This window comes from Artemia sp. Qi Xiang Cuo, chromosome 21 (assembly GCF_049724085.1).
Source record: "Artemia sp. Qi Xiang Cuo chromosome 21, ASM4972408v1, whole genome shotgun sequence".
NCBI lineage: Eukaryota > Metazoa > Arthropoda > Branchiopoda > Anostraca > Artemiidae > Artemia > Artemia sp. Qi Xiang Cuo.
The window spans coordinates 5,863,091-5,880,612 of record NC_142814.1 but is presented as its reverse complement, the minus strand read 5'-3'; the positions used below and the strand labels follow the sequence as shown (position 1 = coordinate 5,880,612).

The window sequence follows — 17,522 nt, the reverse complement described above, 5'->3', positions numbered from 1 at the left end:
TTAAGCCTTGATGAGTCGAAGAGAGTTTCATTGATGAAACCCCAAATGCTCCTTGTTCCTAAAACTCCAATGCTCCTTACACAAGCTTCTAATTCTTATAATAACAATAAAAATTAACAAATAGGATTAGATAACTAGTTTCAGACATAGTTTTATTTATGACTAAAATAATCGTGAAATACAGTAGAAGAACCCCGGTCGACACTCTAAAGTCGCTTATAGTGTAAAATATGGCATGAAATGTCCTCACTTTGATAGTTTTATTTCCTGGTTTGGTTTCGGAACAAAAACTAAGCTAAACTGTGGATATTTCAGGCGTGGTAAAATAGAATAGCCCCCTCCATTTCCAATAGACAAAAAATAATAGTTGAGGTAAAATCTTGCCCCATTTTTCAATTTTCCGTAATTCCGAGGCTCAGAAAATAAAAAAAAATCTCAGGTAAAGAAAGCATAGTCCCACATGAGCGTAGATTCAGAAGCCTAGGCTTTGTCTTTCTCAATGGACTTAACGGTCTCAAAAAACCAGGGGGCTCAGTCTCGAGGGGATCTCGTCTAAGGAAACAAGGAAAAAAGATTTATCACCGCTTGTCTGATATTTCAGCTTAGACTTGACCCACGAAAATTTTCCGGAAGTAAAATAAATATATAATAAATAGATAGTATTTGATACCATTGCCAACTATGGTAGGGGCATTAATAACGCTCATAAGCAAAAGAAATTCCATTTAAGGACAAAAGAGGATTATTGGGGTTATTCTTTTCAATGGAAACCTAGAAAAAATAAAAAGAAAAGATTTTGCAAAATAAAGTCAAAGAAAAGTATAATAGTATTTAAATAAATAAAAAGGCTCTTCATGTCCAGTAACAGGATTTTAGGTAACAATTTCAGTCTTTGCCTGGAATTCCGGTCTTGGGTACAAATTGTCTTCCTTCTTGAGCAGTTGACGGCCTTTGAAAAACATAATGTCTTAGCTCAGGGTACCCAACGCGTCTTTTTGGTGTAAAGCTTATCATTATTGACCACCGATTTCTGGTGATTTTTTTGGGGATTTTTGTGAAATACTGGTGATTTGTGATGATTTTCTTGGTGAAAATCTGGTGATTTCTGGTGATTTTCTTGGTGAAAAACTGGTGATTTTTATTTGGTTGTTGTGGTAACCCTGCTTAAAGTCAATGATGTTAAAACCAATAGTTAAATAAGATACCGCCGTTTGATATTTTGATTAAATTTTAAAAAAAAATTTTTAACCATAATTAATAGAAATTTTTTAATAATATTATTGCTGGTTCTTATTAATGCAAATTTTATCTCGCGATTTTTTTTTTATAATTTTTTCTACATACCGGACCGTTTACCCCCCCCTAATTTACTGCTTTAATATAATCTAAGGTTACAAGCGAAAGTGTGTTATTTTTCAATGACATTATGAGCAGCGGCTAGTTAGAAATTTCCTTAAAGATGAACTTTTGGCTACTATGGCCGTGTGGTTTTTGTAGAAAATTGCATTTTCTTTAATATTTCAGTTAGTATAGGCAGTATTATATTCTTTGCAACAATTTTTATTGTTACCAAGGGCTGTGGTTCGTTCTTTACTAGATTGCAGGTACCCCTGCAATAATGATGTTTTTAACCTGTGATTGTGACGTCACCCATCATTTTGTTTGGGAAATCATGATGTGTTTGATAATATCGATTTTAATAACAGTTGGCGTAGTACAATTGTAACGAAACGATCCCTACGACATAAAGGATTTTATTTCAAGCCTATCTACGGTAACGGTTCCAATAAAAAAAAAGTACACCAGATTACCTAGTACCTAGTCCGGAAACGGAAGTACTCATAACCAGAGTATCTAGTTTCCGAACTAGGTACTAGGTACTCTGGTGTACTTTTTTTGTATTAGAACCATTACCGTAAACAGGCTTGAAATTTTTTTTGAAACGAATTGGAAACAACTAAAACACAAAAAAGGAAAATTTTATTTTATCTAGACATTACGGAATCACAAAAAAACATATCACCAAAAAAACCATATCACCAAAAAATCACCAAACGAAATCTTTATCGGTTTTTAACAAGGTTTTAAAGCGATAAGGAATTCAATGTTCAATCAAGTAAATACGGGCAAAAATCGTATGATGAGAAAACATATTCAATAAGCAGAAATTCATGGGCAACTCCAATTACATGGTCCTAACACTACATCCGCAGAAAATAACAGAAATATTCAGTAATCAGGCTAAAAAAAATTATACAATTTTAACAACTTTACAAATTGTTTTCCTAATATTATTCCATCCATTTTCGACACTGTCAAATTTTAAACTTTTCAGATTAAAATAACATAATCAACAAGGTTTGCTGTCTTACCATCACATGAACACCAAATTAACTTATGGGTAATTTTATATCCAAGCACTGTATTGATTATAACTAGATTGTCATACCAAAATTGCAGCAGTCTGTAGCCATTATTGTTCTTCTTTCCTACACCAAATAAACCTAGATTATGATACCATCTACCCCTATTTCTACCGACCTGGGCGTTAAAATCTCCTAATAAAAGCACTATATCTCTGCCTAGGAGCCTGACTGTTTGCTTCTGTAACTGTAAGTAAAATTCATCTGAGTCACTAGCATCTCCGTAAGTCGGTTCTACAGGGGCATATAATACTATAAATGATACCCTGAACTTTTTAGTTATAAAACAAGCGATTAGTATTAGTATTAGTATTAGATTAGTATTAGTATCAACCCTTTAATCTCGACCAAAGCTACTCAACACACTGCTTTCAATCAAAACGATTGAATCATTCAAACTTTCTATCAATCGCCCTCAACGCTTGACTCAACCGTCAAATAGGTTGCTAGACGGTCGATCATACTTGAGTCAATCGATTGACGGAAGCTTTTGATCAAAATGATTGACCGTCTAGGGCCTCCTTAAGCCTTGATGAGTCGAAGAGAGTTTCATTGATGAAACCCAAAAGTGCTCCTTGTTCCTAAAACTCCAATGCTCCTTAAATAAGCTTCTAATTCTTATAATAACAATAAAAATAACAAATGGGATTAGATAAATAGTTTCGGACATAGTTTTATTTATGACTAAAAGAATCGTGAAATAGAGTAGAAGAACCCCGGCCGACACTCTATAGTCGCTTATAGTGTAAAATATGGCAAGAAATTTACTCACATTTATAGTTTTATTTATTGGTTTGTTTAGGAAAAAAAAAAAATCTGAAAAATTAAAATTTAAGGCGTGGTAAAATATAATAACCCCCACCACTTCCAAAAGACAAAAATTAATAGTTGAGGTAATTTCTTGCCCCATTTTTTTCTTTTCCGTAATTCCTAGGCTCAGAAAAGAAAAAAAATTCTCGTGTAAAGAAAGCATAGTCCCATATGAACATAGATTCAGAAGCCAATGCTAGGTATTTTTCAAGTGGCTTAACAGTCTGAAAAAACCAACGGGCTCAGTTTGAAGAGGCTTTTGCCTAAGGAACAAGGGAAATAAGATTTATCATCGCTTGTCTGATATTTCAGCTTAGACTTGACCCAGGAAAATTTTCCGGAAGTAAAATAAATATATAATAAATTGCTAGCAGTTAGGTCGTCTTTTTCAGAGCTAAAGTTTAAAACTAAGGATACAAACTATTGCAGGGGCAATAATAACGCTAATAAGCAAATTAAATTCAATTTGAGGACAAAAGAGGATTATTTGTGCTATTCTTTTCAATTGAAACCTAGAAAAAAAAAGAAAAGATTCTGCAAAATAAACACAAAGAAAATTATAATAGTGGTTAAATAAATAAAAAAGGCTCTTAATGTCCACTAACAGGATGTGATGTAACAATTTCAGTCTTTGCCTGGAAGTCAGGTTTTAGGTACAAATTGTCTTCCTTCTTCAGCAGTTGACGGCCTTTGAAAAACATAGTGTCTTAGCTCAGGACGCCCACAGCGTCTTTTTTGTGTAAATCTTATAATTATTGAACACCGATTTCTGGTGATTTTTTGGGTAATTTTTGTGAAATACTGTTGATTTCTGATGATTTTCTTGATTAAAATATTGTGATTTCTGGTGATTTTCTTGTTTAAAAACTGTTGATTTTTATTTGGTTGGGGTGGAACCCTTATTAAAGTAAATTATATTAAAGCCAAAATTTAAATAAGAAACCGCCGTGTGATATTTTGATGAATGTTTAACAAAATATTTTGAACATTAATTAATCGAATATGTTTAATAATATTATTACTGCTGTATATTCAGGAAATATTTCTCTCGTTATTTTTATTTTATAATATTTTCTCAATCCCTTCCATTTTACCCCTCCCCCTAACTTAATGCTTGAATATAATCTAAGGTTACAATCGAAAGTGTGTTATTTTTAAATGACATTATGAACAGCTGCTAGTTAGAAATGTCCTTAAATATGAACTTTTGGCTACTATGGTCGTGTCTTTTTTGTCGAAAATTGCATTTTCTTCAATATTTCAGTTAGTATAGGCAGGAGTTTATTCTTTGCAACAATTTTTATTTTTACCAGGGGCTGTGGTTCGTTCTTTACTAGGTTGCAGCTACCCCTGCAATAATGATTTTTTTAACCTGGGATTGTGACGTCACCCATCATTATGTTTGCGAAATCATGATGTGTTTGATAATATCGTTTGTAATAACAGTTAGCGTAGTACAATGGTAACGAGACGATCTCTAAAACATAAAGGATTTGATTTCAAGCCTGTCTACGGTAACGGTTCTAATACAAAGAATTAAACCAGATTAACAAGTACCAAGTTAGTAAACGGAACTACTCAAAACCACATAATATAGTTTACGAAAAAGTTACAAAGTACTCATTTGTACTTTTTTGTATTAGAACCATTACCGTAGACAGGCTTGCCATTTTTTTTGTAAACGAATTGGAAACAACTAAAAGACAAAAAAGGAAATTTTATTTTATCTAGACACTACGGAATATAATAAAAGAGGAACAGAAAGTGGTCAAACCGTAACCAGTCCCCTCTCTTTACGCTCTTTACGCAAATTTTTTTTTATTGTTTAAAAAAATAGAGTTGTGAGAAAGTCAAACTTTATCGTAAAGAGCGAGGCGTTGAGGAGGGGACAGCCCCTTTCATATACGGAATAATTTCTGTTCGTGTTATATTTTAATGTTGCGCCTTACTTTCTGTTAAAAAAACTTGTTTTTTTTAATTTTTGAAAGTTTTTGAATTAATGCAGGTTTTGATTTTGGCTCACCGTACATGAATAATTAAAACAAAATTTGCATATTATATTTGGTTAAATGGCTTTCTCGAAACTTGTTTAATTTTATTTACGAACGTTTTTATTAGTAATAAATATACGTAACTTAGAATTAACTTACGTAACGAACTTCTATATTCATAAATTTTTAACACGTATATTAGGGGGTTCGCCCCCTAGTCAATACCCTGCTCTTTAAACTATAGATCGAATTTTTTTTTCCAGTTCTTTAAAAATGACCTCTTAATCACAATCAGTTGATCAGTTGAAAAACTTGTTTTTTTTATTTAATTCCTGATCTTTCTCTTTAATAATGCTGGGAAATCCGGCGCCCCCTTCATAGCAATGTCCCTTCCCCCATGAAAACGTCCGTCATGGAAAGAGCCTTCCATATAGCCCCCCACCCGCTCCATCCCCCCCCTCCCAGAAAAAAACACCTCAGAAAAAGTCTGTATACTTCCCAATAACCAATACTATATGTTAACATTGAGTAAAGTTCATAACTTTCAGCCCTCCCCCTGGGGACTTTGGGGGATCAAGTCATCCTAAAAGACATTTTTATCATATTTTCGACCATGCTGTACAAAATGGCTATCTCAAAATTTTGATCGGGTTACTTTGGGAAAAAAATGAGCGTGGGAGGGGGTCTAGTTGCCCTCAATTTTTTTTGTCACTTAAAAAGGGCACTAGAACTTTTAATTTCCGTTCAATTGAGCCCTCCCACGATATTCTAGGACCACTGGGTCAATACGAACACCCCTGGGAAAAAAAAACAAAAAAAAAAAAAAAACAAACAAACAAACAAATAAAAACGCATCCGTGATCTTTCTTCTGGCAAAAAATGGAAAATTCCACATTTTTGTAGATAGGAGCTTGAAACCTCTACAGTAGGGTTCTCTGATACGCTGAATATGATGGTGTGATTTTCATTAAGGTTCTATAACTGTTAGGGGGTCTTTCCCCCTTTTTTCGAAAATCAGCCAAATTTTCTCAGGCACGTAACTTTTGATGGGTAAGATTAAACTTAATGAAACTTATATATTTGAAATCAGAATTAAAATCTGATTCTTTTGATGTATCTATTGGTATCAAAATCCCGTTTTTTAGAGTTTCGGTTACCATTGAGCCGGGTCGCTCCTTACTTACAGTTCGTTACCACGAACTGTTTGATACAAGTTTTACTGTGACATTATTAAATTTGCTCCAAATATTGACACAAGAGCTGAATTTTTAATAACCCAAGCAAAATAAACAGCAACAAAACAGTGAGACTTTATCAGGTAAATGATTATTAGGTAAATTATATCAGGTAAATTTTTTTAACAAAGATTGAATTTTTGTTCATGTATGACCAATTATCCTGCATTTTCTAGGGTTACATGTCTGATCGCTAATCAAGACCTTTTCCTTAGGTAGTAATCCTACTGACCTCTCATGTCATATACGTCTCGTGCAACGCTAAGGGGAATTTTGGAAGCCCTAGATTAAAATAGATATATATATATATATCTGTTCATAGCATTTTCAAGAATAGAATAGTTTGCATGAATAGTAAAATTTAAAAGACAAAAAATTTACCATTTGACCACTGGTTACCATTTGACTGGTTACAATTTGACCACTTTTCATTCCTTTTTTATTATATTCCGTAATGTCTAGATAAAATAAAATTTTCTTTTTTGTCTTTTAGTTGTTTCCAATTCGTTTCAAAAAAAAAAATTCAAGCCTGTCTACCGTTTCCGAACTAGGTACTAGGTACTCTGGTGTACTTTTATGTATTAGAACCGTTACCGTAGACAGGCTTGAAATCAAATCCTTTATGTCTTAGGGATCGTTTCGTTACTATTGTACTACACCAACTGTTATTGAAAACTATATTATCAAACACATCAAGATCTCCCAAACAAAATGATGGTTGACGTCACAATTACAGGTTAAAAATTGGTAACTTGGTAACAATAAGAATTGTTGCAAAGAATAAACTCCTGCTTATAATAACTGAAATATTAAATTAAATGCAATTTTCGAAAAAATGACACGGCCAGAGTAGCCAAAATTCCAATCTTTAAGTACTTTTTTTTTCATTTTCCAATTTCTTTTAAATTGTTCAAAGCGTCGGATCATTTGATAAGTTTATTCTGAAATTATACTCGCTCTGCTTGAATGCCATCTATTCTTCTATACGATTTTTGCCCGTATTTACTTGATTGAACATTGAATTCCATATTGGTTTGAAACCTTGCTAAAAAACCGATAAAGATTTACTATGATTTATTTTTAAATACTCAAATCAACTCTAACAAATTTCATAGATCTTGCATCTCCTCGAAGGGTTGCCACCGGTGGTGCATTGTCCCCAAATTTGGTGGGTTTTTTCGGTTTGTGTTTTTTGGTGATATGGTGATTTTTGGTGACTTTACTTTAATTTTGGTGATTTTATTATTATATTTGGTGATTTTGCTATGTTTACGTAATAGCTTTTTAAAACAATGAGGCAAATTCTCATAAAAATGATATTAAATAGACTCAATTAGCGGTGGATTTCGAATCTACTGTATATTAAAACTGCCGGTCAGGGGAGATGACCATAAGCCGTAGAACTTATATTAGTACAGAAGAAAATGTAATAGACGGCAATGACGGGATCTACGACACGTGGTGTTTGGAATCTTTGGATATACGAATTTTTTTGCAGGTCCAAAAAATATATTGTATTATTTATATTTAAGCCTATATTCACATTCTAACGCTTTAGTAGGTGGTGCTATATACTTTTTTATAGTCAACAACTACTATAATAATCAGAGATTGGCTAAACTCTAGATAAAGCCTGATTCTAGCAGAGGGGCTTTTGAGTATCTTGAAAAATAGATGAACTAGGAGAGAGAAACTTTCAGGAATGAACTCAAGCCCTAAATCACACCCCAGGAAGGTGCATTCTAGCTTCCATTTTAACTATTTTACTATTTCTAAGGCTTCAGAAATATCATAGAAGTTTTTATCCATACTTTTTTTTCATCTGCTTTCCCTTTAACTTAGGTTTTTTAAAACACAACGCTAATGACGTGAATTGGATATTAAGATATTTTAGGATTTTTTTTGAAGTTAAGATGCATTCCTGAAAGTGTCATTCCCATAACCTTACTATTTCTAAGATAGCAAAAGTCCCTCCACCTAGAATTGTACCGTGTATTCACGCAATTTACTCTTGTGTTTGGTTTATAGGAGATGTAAGAAAAACTTAAACTTTTTAAACTTTCAATATTGAAGATGAAACCACTATCCAAAGAGAGTTGGTAAGGAAGGTTGCAGCTCAATAATAGCTGAAACTCTAAAATTTTGAATTTTGAGATCAAATTCCAAAAACAAAATTTTGTTATAAATATAAATATCAGAAGAATTGGTCTATTATGTTGATTCCAAATATATAAGATACATTAAGTTTTGTTTTACCCATCGAAGGCTACAAGCCTGAGAAAATTTGCCTTATTTTCGAAAAAAAAACGGGAAAGAACCCCCAAAAGTAAATGAATCTTAATGAAAATCACGTCATCAGATTCAGCGTTACTCTGCAGCAAGCAAAATATAAATACCAAAAACCTGCACTGTAATTGATGCCAAAGGCAGAATTTTTCTGAAATCCACCCCTGTTTTGGAGCTTTGGCACAAAATAATCATAAAATCTACTGTAGTTAAGGAATTCTTTTTAAACCAATTTCCTCTTTATCTTTGAAGTCTAAAAAACTGCAATTTCTGGGAGTGAACACTTTAAATAGAAACTGTAATTACCTCTGTGAAAAAAACTCTTATGAATGTGAGATTTTAAAATCGTTTGGTATGAAAAATACTTTTCTTTTTTCTGGTGACCCGTGACATGCATAAATTCATCTAAAAATGTAAGTACCAATAGTAGGCATAAATTCACCTAAAAATAGGTATTAAAATGCATCAATGTTAGACAAAACGTATAGCTATAAAAATTACTAAACAGATAATATCCCCATTTGGTACACTAAAGTTTTCACTGCTAATTTGCCTTTTGGCAATTTTGATGATTTTTTCTGAGAGAAAATGGTTATTTTTTTGCGTTCAGTGGCAGCTCTGCTCCTCATATAGAATTAATCTTCTGTCTTTTACTAAAGATTACCCTGGGGAGGGGCTCTTGATGGGTCTTAACAAACTTTATTAATGCAGAAAGGCAGATTAGCCTCTACTCTTGTAGTACGTTTGAAAATCCCAAGATTACTTTTCTGACAAGCCCTATTACTTATTTACTTCCCCTTAGCGTTGCACGAGACGTATATGACATGAAAGGTCAGTAGGATTACTACCTGAGGAAAAGGTCTTGATTAGTGATCAGACATGTAACCCTGGAAAATGCAGGATAATTGGTCATATATGAAAAAAAATTCAATCTTTGTTAAAGAAATTTACCTTATATTATTTACCTGATAAAGTCTCACTGTTTTGTTGCTTTTTATTTTGCTTGGGTAATTAAAAAATCACCAAAACATCACCAAAAAGCAAATTGACAGTGAAGACTTTAGTGTACCAAATAAGAATATTATCTGTTTAGTAATTTTTATAGCTAAGCGTTTTGTTTAATATTGATATATTTCAATATTTTAATAGTTTTATTTATTTTAAGATATACTTAGATATATATTTTAATAGTCTTTTGTATATATTTCCCCTTGCTATAATTCTGATTCTAATTCTGATGGTGTGATTTTCATTAAGATTCATTTACTTTTGGGGGTTCTTTCACGCTTCTTTTTCGAAAACCCGACAAATTTTCTCAGGCTTGTTGCCTTCGATGGGTAAAAAAACTTAATGAATCTTATATATTTGGAATCAGCATAACAGGCCAATTCTTCTGATATTTCTATTTATATCCAAAGTTCGTTTTTGGAATTTGATCTCAAAATTGAAAAAATTTAGAATGTCAGCTATTATTGAGCCGCAACCCTCCTTACTTACAATTCGTTACCACAAAATGTTTTATTAAGAACAAACTTCTACAGTACAATTGAATGAATAATAAGAAACATTGATAAGAAATAATTATATATAATTTTAAGAAATAATGATAAGAAATATTAGATAATGATAAGAAATGATAGTGTTAGAAATGATAAGATATATATGATAATAAAGAAAAAAATGATAAGAAATATTATTTTCTTCCGGGGTCCCTAGTCTGCACCTTTAACGTAATGGAAAAGTAAAAATTCAACTCAATAGAGGGAAAAAGAATAGAAATTATGGTAAATAGGCTAGGTTAGTAGTTTTATCCCCAACATTGAAGATTTTGGTCATCTCCCCTGACCGGCTATTTTAATATGCAGTAAATTCGCCATCCACTGACAATTGAGTCTATTTAATAGCATTTTTATGAGAATTTGCCTCATTGTTTTAAAAAGCTGTTACGTAAACATAGTAAAATCACCAAAATTAATAATAAAATCACCTAAATTAAAGTAAAATCACCAAAAAAAACGTATCACCAAAAAATCACCAGACGAAATTTTATCGGTTTTTAACAAGGTTTTAAAGCGATAAGGAATTCAATGTTCAATCAAGTAACTCCGGGCAAAAAATCATATGATGAGGAAACATATTCAATAAGCAGAAATTCATGGGCAGCTCCAATGACATGGTCCTAAAACACCCGCAGAAAATAACAAAAATATTCAGTAATCAGGCTAAAACATATTTTTCATGTAACTAAGTATTTAATTCTTCCAAGATGCATAACAGCAGTGAATGACTTTTCAGTTTGATATGTTGCCAACGTATTTGACTTGATGACATGTATGTTGACCAAGAGGATTTCACTTCTTAAGACTAGCCTCTGTGATTTATAATTTAAATTTTAGCAATTTGATTCGAATCCTAGTTCAATTTAAAAATCGGTTTTTAATAATTACAGAGTATTTTCAGAGACAAAATGCATCAGAAATTCAATCACTTAAGTCAATTTAATTTAATTATGGTGACTAGTCATTGGTACCATCATTTGTTATAACACAAGACTAAGAAAAACAAAGTATTTTAACTTAAGAGATTTTTCGGAGAAAATTCCAGAACTGGATTATTCAGTATACGCTCAACTCTTTCATACGCTTAGAATTTTAGGCACAATTCTTCCGTAATATCTCAAATATGTAAATTAGTCAAGAAATTCATCTTTTCAACAGCGCCCACTGATCCATTTTTATATGTTCCATTATTGTCTCAACAATGTCGAATTGATTACCTTTTCCTTTCAAAGGCATAATGTGTGACATATATTATACAAGGAGTGAAGAGGAAATCAATTGTCTGTTTGTAGGGAGAGGTCATTGCACACGTATTTCACCACTCCCCAAAATTACGCTGTTGAGACATCCCCACATGGGTCTGTCGAACCAAAGTGCAAAGGGAAAGCCTCCAAACATACGGAAAAAACACGCCTCTTCTCAATGATAATACCACGAAAAGATTCTTTTTAATCTAAGAGGCTCTATGTAGCCAAAGAGTATTGGAAACTATAGTTTTCAATACTCTTCGAATGTAGCCAGAAGACCGTATTGAAGAATAGATGGCCTTCAAGCATAGAGAGTAGAATTTGAGCATACACTTATCAAAGCACCCTAGGCTTTGAACCCTGGAAAAGAAATTGCAAAATGAAAAAAAAAGTCCTTAAAGATGTACTTTTGGCTACTATGGCCGTGTCTTTTTTGTCGAAAATTGAATTTTCTTTAATATTTCTGTTAGTATAGGCAGGAGTTTATTACTTTCCAAAATTTATATTTTTAACAAGGGCTGTGGTTCATTCTTTGCTGACCTTGCTACCCCTGTGGTTCGCTCTACCGCTTTCCCTGCAACCATGATGTTTTTAACCTGTAATTGTGACGTCACCCATCATTTTGTTTGGGAAATCATGATGTGTTTGATAATATCGTTTCAATAACAGTTGGCGTAGTACAATGGTAACGAGACGATCCCTGAGACATAAAGGATTTGATTTCAAGCCTGTCTACGGTAACGGTTCTAATACAAAAAAGTACAATAAGAGTACCTAGTTCAGAAACGGAACTACTCATAACCAAGTATCTAGTTTCCGAACTAGGTACTCTGGTGTACTTTTTTTGTATTAGAATCATTACCGTAGACAGACTTGAAAAGTTTTTTGAAAAGACCATGCGTTTTTTGAATGTGACCATGCGATTTTATCCGCTTCTGGGCTGTATCCGCTTTTTACTAAGCATGATCTGAAACAAATGAAGGTTAATTATTTTAGATACTGTAAGTTCCTATTGTATTTGCCGCTTGCTGTGCGCAATAGGCGCCTTGTTGGTCGTTATGGTGCAACAGCAATCCTGTCCTCGCTTGAAACGGTGCAAGCGAAGATCAGTCAGGATGCTAGTTTTCGTTTGGGCCCACATCACTGTCTTATCCGGTTTTTTTTATTAGTGATTATATTTGTGGTTAGATTGTCGTTGTTTTTTTTGTTTTGGTTTTTTTTTTTTTTTTTTTTGTTTTTGTATTACTCCACTATTTTACATTTATTGTGCAGTGGGTTAAAAATAAAATAAATAAATAATAATAACAAAAAAGGAAAATTTTATTTTATCTAGACATTATGGAATATAATAGAAGAGGAATGAAAACTGGTCAGACGGTAACCAATCCCCTCCCATGTTCTTTTCACCTGCTCTTCTCCTAAAGAGGGGAAGAAAAAAAAAGTATTTTTCAGAATGGAGGGTAGGCTAATTCTCATAGCAGCCCCATTCCGTCGTGGTATGATTGACATTTTCAACACCTGGCGTCCGGACTATCATATAATCTACCAAGCATACAACTACCCCATATCAGTATCAATAAATAAATGAAACCCAAAACGAACAAAAATTAAAATAAATAGCAGAGTCAAACTCAAAACGATCATAAATTATTATGAGTAGAGTTCAAAACCCCTATGATTTCTAAAAGCCAGAATATAATTTGTACTTTACTGAAAAAAAATTCAAATGAGTTTACTGAAAAAAAAATGTGGATTGTCAATTTAATATACATATGATGATATTTATTCCATAAAATCTTAATTAACTTAAGTTTTAAAAAACTTAAGTTACTAAAGTTACTAAAGTTTTGTCGAAAATTGCACTTTCTTTAATATTTCAGTTATATAGGCAGGAGTTTAATCTTTGCAACAATTTTTTTTGTTTGCAAGGGATGTGGTTCGTTCTTTACTACTCCTGCTACCCCTGTGGTTCGTTCTTTACTAGATTGCAGCTACCCCTACAACCATGATGTTTGTAATCTGTGATTGTGACGTCATACATCATTTTGTTTGCGAAATCATGATGTGTTTATAATATAGTTTTCAATAACAGTTGGCGTAGTACAATGGTAACGAGAAAATCCCTAAGACATAAAGGATTTGATTTCAAGCCTGTCTACGGTAACGGTTCTAAGTACAAAAAAGTACACCAGAGTACCTAGTACCTAGCTCGGAAACGGAACTACTCATAACCAGAGTATCTAGTTTCCGAACTAGGTACTAGGTACTCTGGTGTACTTTTTTTGTATTAGAACCATTACCGTAGACAGGCTTGAAAAAAATTTTGAAACGAATTGGAAACAACTAAAAACAACTAACAACTAAATTTTATTTTATCTAGACATTATGGAATATAATAAAAGAGGAATGATAAGCGGTCAAACGGTAACCAATCCCCTCCCATGTTCTTTTTAGCTGCTCTTCTCTAAAACAGGGGAAGAAAAAAAACAACATTTTTCAGAATCCAGGGAGGTTAAGTTTGTTGTCTTTTCAATTTTACTATTCATGCAAACTATTCATTCTTTTAAAATGCCATGAACAAATATATATATATATATATTTTTTAATCTAGGGCTTGCAAAATTCCCCTTAGCGTTGCATGAGACGTAAATGACACGCGAGGTCAGTAGGATTACTACTTGAGGACCAATTTCAAGTAAATTTAACCGTTTCCTCAAGTAGTAATCCTACTGACCTCTCATGTCATTCACGTCTCGTGGAACGCTAAGGGAAAGTAAATAAGTAATAGGGCTTTTCAGAAAAGTAATTTTGGAATTTTTAAACGTACTTCAAAAGTAAAGGCTAGTCTGCCTTTCGGCATTCATAAAATTTGTTAAGACTCATCAAGTGCCTCTTCCCACGGTAATCTTTAGTAAAAGACGGAAGATTTAGTCTATATGAGAAGCAGGGCTGCCACTGAACGCAAAAAAATCACCATTTTCTCTCATAAAAACTCCCCAAAAAATCACCAAAAGGCAAATTGGCAGTGAAAACTTTAGTGTACCAAATAAGAATATTTTTTGTTTTGTAATTTCTATAGCCATGCGTTTTGTCTAATATCGATGCTTTTAATACCTATTTTTAGGTGAATTTATGCCTACTATTCGTACTTACATCGTTAGATGAATTTATGCTTGTCACTGATCTCTGCCGGTCACCAGAACAAAGAAAAGCATTTTGCCTACAACACGATTTTAAAATATCACATTCCCACGAGTTTCATTCACGGAGGTAATTACAATTTTTATTTAAAGTGTTCACTCCAAGAAATTGCAAATCTTTAGAGTTCAAAGATAAAGAGCACATTGGTTTATAAAGCACTCCTTGACTACGGTAGATTTTTTTATTATTTTGTGCCAAAGCTCAAAAAAAGGGGAGCTTACTTTTTTGACAAGCCCTATTACTTCCCCGTAACGTGGCATGAGACGTAAATGACATGAGAGGTCAGTAGGACTACTATTTGATTGAGGGAACGGTCTTGATTAGTGGTCCGACAAGTAACCCTGGAAAATGCAGGATAATTGGTCATATATGAACAAAAATTCAATCTTTATTAACGAAATTTACCTGATAAAGTCTTACTGTTTTGTTGCTGTGTTTTTTTGTTGGGTTATTAAAAATTCAGCTTTTGTGTCCATATTTGTATAAAATTTAATAATGTCACAGTAAAACTTTTATTATTACAAAGTACCTTGTATGAATACCAGTAGATCCAATTAGGGGGGGGGGTATTTTCCTTCAAGATTTTTTCTGCACTCAATCGCTCAGATTAATTAAAATCTTTTCCAGGTATTATTATTATTAATTGAAATATGGATTTTTTTTTGTTTTTTTTTCGTACATGATTTTATTAATTTCGAGTTCTTGTTTACCTCAATACTCAGCAATACTTTTTCAAATACATTATTCTATAATTTACCTTACAGGCCTGTCGTATCATCACTAAAAATATAATGATTTAATTAATTTCGAGTTTTTGCATTCCCCCTATACTAAGAAATACTTTTCAAAAGACATATTTCTGTCATTTCTCTCATTGGCCTATCGTATCATCACTTATAATATATATGATTTTATTAATTTTGAGTTTATGCATACCCCAATACTAATTAAAACTTTTAAAAAAGACTTAATTCTTTTATTTCCTCATAGGCCGATCGTATCATCAATTAAAATAAATATAATTTCATTAATTTTGGTTTATTGAATGCCCCAATACTAAGCAATACTTCTCAAAAAGACAGAATTATTTTATTTCCCTCATTGGCCTATACCATATTTTAGTGCTTCAAATCGTTCAGATGTTAAAACAACTTTTTTAATTAAGGAAAAATTTTAATGTCGACTTTCAAAATTTCATTCTATGTCATCAGTGATAAAACAATCGAACTTTTTGAACATAAAAAAATAAATATATAAACCTTTTACTATTTCCGTATATCAATAGCATGCTTATTTTATATTTATCATTAAAAAAAAATCTCCACCAACATTTAAATATATATTTTATAACACGTTTACGTAAAGACATTTAAATTAGATCGAAGCGTATTTAGATGGAGTCTGCTAATTATTAAATAAAAAAACAAGTTTTTTTTAACTGAAAGTAAGAAACGACGTTAAAAATTAAAACGAACAGAAATTATTCCGTATATGAAAGGAGTTGTCCCCTCCTAAACGCCTCGCTCTTTACGCTAAAGTTTTTTATTGTTTAACAAAATAGAGCTGTGAGAAAGTCAAACTTTAGCGTAAAGAGAGAGGCATTGAGGAGGGGACAGCCCCTTTCATGTACGGACTAATTTCTGTTCGTTTTAAGTTTTAATGTCGTTCCTTATTTTCAGTTAAAAAAACTTCCATTTTTATTTAATTTTTGAATATTTTTGAATTAATGCAGGTTTTGATATTGGGTCACCGTACATGAATAATTAAAACAAAATTTGCATATTAATTTTACTTTTATTTGGGTAAATGGCTTTCTCGAAACTTGTTTAATTTTATTTACGAACATTTTTATTTGTAATAAATATACGTAACTTATGAATTAACTTATTTAACGAACTTCTATATTCATAGATTTTTAATACGTATATTAGGGGGTTCACCCCCTATTCAATACCTTGCTCTTTAAGCTAAAGTTCGAATTTTGTTCCAATTCCTTAAAAATGACCCCTTAATCACAAAGGCCGTTAATTAGAATAAATATCTCTTATGAAAGTACTAAAAATCTTTGGCTTAAAGAGCGAGGTATGGACTAGGGGTTGAACCCAATCATATACTTAATATTTTCTGTTCGTTTTAAGTATTGATATTGCTCCTTACTTTTAGTTGAAAAACTTTTTTTTATTTAATTTCTGATCTTTTTCTTTAATAATGATGGGACATCCGGCGCCCCCTTAGTAGAAATGTCCCTTCTCCCATGAAAACTTCCTTCATGGAAAGATCCTCCCATATAACTCACGACCCACCTCCCCCCACCTACCAGATGAAGTCCCCCCTGAAAACGTTTGTATACTTCCCAATAACCAATACTATATGTTAACATTGGGTAAAGTTCATAAATTTCAGCCCTCCCCCCGGAGACTTTGGGGGACTATGTCATCCTAAAAGACATAGTTATCATGTTTTCGACCATGCTGAACAAATTCGCTATCTCAAATTTTGATCGTGTGACTTTGGGAAAAAATGAGCGTGGGAGGGGGCCTAGTTGCCCTCCATTCTTTTGGTCACTTAAAAAGGGCACTAGAACTTTCAATATTCGTTCCAATGAGCCCTCCCATGATATTCTAGGACCTCTGAATCGATACGATCACCCCTGGGGAAAAAAACAAACAAAAAAACAAATAAACACGCATCCGTGATCTTTCTTCTGGCAAAAAATGGCATACAAGCGGGCTATCATTCCATGTTTTATTTGATGTCTTTTTTATGGATG

General features: G+C 32.6%; 1 non-coding gene and 1 pseudogene across 1 annotated transcript; one reads left to right on the top strand and one right to left on the bottom strand.

Annotated features, from left to right (window-relative positions):
• The first annotated feature begins 9,358 nt into the window (after nucleotides 1–9,358).
• On the top strand, nucleotides 9,359–9,472 carry LOC148939185 (U5 spliceosomal RNA; annotated as a pseudogene).
• A 4,925-nt stretch (nucleotides 9,473–14,397) lies between these two features.
• LOC148939184 (U5 spliceosomal RNA) lies at nucleotides 14,398–14,507 on the bottom strand. Its single transcript, XR_016143567.1, has one exon. It is a non-coding gene; the product is annotated as a U5 spliceosomal RNA (small nuclear RNA).
• Between the last annotated feature and the right edge of the window lie 3,015 nt (nucleotides 14,508–17,522).